Genomic DNA, 2,934 nt, shown 5'->3' with positions numbered 1-2,934 from the left:
CAGCATTTGAATGAACAAGGTTAAGATCTATACATTAAAAAAAGCATTATACCAACAATATGGGAATTTGGTATACTATACAGGAAACACCTTTTCCATTGCTCCCAATTACAAATTCCCACCCATGTGTCACACTATTTTTTTTAAATATACCAGTTCAAGTATGTGTTATTCATATGCCCACTGGAACATGATAAGAGCCTTAGTGCCAAGTCTCTTAAAGAAAACTGAGTTCATGCTTGCAGAATCATGGCACCACCCCCAAGAAGAAGCCATCAGTCCTGAAGAGATCTATATTTCATAATCTTGATCACAGTTTTCCTTATGCATTTATTGTGATTTGTTTATACCATATCCCCTCTACTGCCCACTCACTCATCTACTTCCAGTCCCACCTAGCCTCCTTCTACCCCTTTGCAGTTCCTAAAATTCTCCTGATAGTGGAGGTCCTCCTCAACCTACTAATTGACCCAAGCTTATCAGGTATCACCCAGGCTGCCTGCATTATCTTTCTCTGCAGCCTGATTCTCAGGGAATTGTTCTCCTTTTGTCCTTAATTCCTTTATTTATGACAATTTTCCTGCCTCCAATCCTATAGGATTTACAGAGCACTGAGGAGAGGGAGAATTTAGTAGGGAAATCCAATTAAGACCTGGGTGTTTTAAGGCCTCTCTCTGCATAATATTGGACTGTGGGTCTCTGTATGCAATCCGATTTGATGCAGAAGGAAGCATCTCTGTGGATCCAAACACATGGCAATGATCAATCAGTTGAGGGCAGAGAGCTGTATATTTTAATAACAACAGCCTGGTTTGCTTGAAATTTTCCTTAGTATGCCCTACCCAACAGTTCAATTCACTGCCACACAATCTCCCTAGTAGAATATTGGTTTGGTCACAATTAGATGGCCTATTAGAACTTTATCCCCCACTCTTAGGAGACCTCCTAATAAGTGAATACATGCCATATTTGTCTTTCTGCATTTTAATTACCTTATCCAGGATGATTTTTTCCTGGTTGTATCTATTTGCCTGGAAATATCATGATGTCATTTTCTTAAGTGAATAATACTTCATGTTGGAAATATTCCACAATTTCTTCAAAGGAAATTGTCAGTCCTGATCTTTAGTCCAAGTTGTAATCATTGCATTTTATGACAAACTCTCAGAATAACTATGTTCTTTTAGCCTAGAAGTCCCTAGGAAGGTGGGCTTTGAGGTTGATATGCTAATGTAAGTGACCAGACAGAATGGGGTTCTGTCTCTTTGTCTCCGTCATTTTATATATTTGTTTCTGTAGGTCTCTGGTTCTCTATTTCTTAATCCGTCTCTCTAGCACTTTGTCTGTTTCTCTCAGTCTCCCTTTCTCTGCCTGTAGCTTGTGGTTCAGTAGGAAAAGCTCTCAGTTCTGCTGAAGGACATCAACAAGTTGTTTGCTTGCTGATGTGGCATCATGGATAATCTCTGTAAAAATATAAGCAAGGTCCCAATTAAATGCTTTTTGTTCAAAGAGTTGCCTTTGTCAGGGAAGATTTTTCCTGGTAAGTAATTCACTGAGAACATATCTGTGCATTTAATAACTAATAATGGAATCTCTGATAATGGAAAACTCACATGTCAAAGACATAGGACTTTATTAATGAAAACTTTAAAGAAATGTGGGACAGATTAAGTGAACTAAGGATCTTGGACACAGGAACTGTCATTTCTGGGTGTGTCCTTTCACCTGCCAAGATTGAGGTATGAAGGGCTGCTCAGCCTTTCTCTCAGTCAGGCTATACACCTGGCCCTTTTAATAACTGGCTCTGGAAACTCTTACTGGATTTCACCTATTTCATGACATCATTTTCCCTCTCAGCCAATCAGCACCTTATCATTGTGGTATGATAAGAGATGTGGATGTTGTTATGAATTTTGATGTTGTGATGCAATTGTGATGTCATAACAGCATTGCAATGTCATCATAGCATTGGATGTCCTAATATCATTGTGAAATCTTACCATTTTGAGGTCATAATAGCTTTTTGATGTCAAAATTCCATTGTGTTGTCATACCAAAATCGTTTTGTAATACCATTGCCAAGTCACAATGGCATGGTGATGTCAAATACCATTGTAAAATCATCATACCATTGGGAAGTCATAATATTTTAATGACATTATATTATTTTGATGTCAAAATCCCTTTGTGATGTTATAATAGCATTGTGATTTCATACCATTGTGATGATATAATAGCATTGAGATATCATAATACCATTGTGATGTCATAGTAAATTTTTTGGTCATAATAGCATTGCGATGTCATAATAACATTTTGATGTCATAACCGCATTTTGATATCATAATAGCATTGTGATGTCATAAGAGCATTATAATGTCATAATAGCATTGAGATGTCCTAATATCATTGGAAAGTCATACTGTTTTGAAGTCATAATAGCATTTTAATGTCATAATTCCATAGCAATGTCATACTGCAGTCATGTCTTAATACCATTGTGCTGTCATAAGAGCAATGTAATATCATTCTGAATTTTGATGTCATAAAAGCATTGTGATGACATAATAGCATTGTGAAATCATAAAACCATTGTGATAGCATAATACCATTCAGATTGTCATTATAGCATTGAGATGTCCAAATACTAATGTAAATTCATACCATTGTGAATTCATAATAGTATTGTAATGTCATAATTCCATTGTGATGTCATAACACAATCATATCCTAAGAACATTGTTGACATAATAGCAGTGTGTTGTCATAATAGCATTGTGATGTAATAAAAGTGTTTTAATGTCATAATAGCATTGTTAACTAATATCACCAATGTGATAGCATAATAACATTGTGATATCATAGCATTGTGATATCATAATAGAATTGGGATGTCATGATAGCATCGGGATGTTATAATAGTATAGGGATGTC

This window comes from Meriones unguiculatus, assembly GCF_030254825.1.
Source record: "Meriones unguiculatus strain TT.TT164.6M chromosome Y unlocalized genomic scaffold, Bangor_MerUng_6.1 ChrY_unordered_Scaffold_23, whole genome shotgun sequence".
Lineage (NCBI taxonomy): Eukaryota > Metazoa > Chordata > Mammalia > Rodentia > Muridae > Meriones > Meriones unguiculatus.
The sequence above is the reverse complement of the archived record's forward strand: the minus strand, read 5'-3'. Positions refer to the sequence as shown.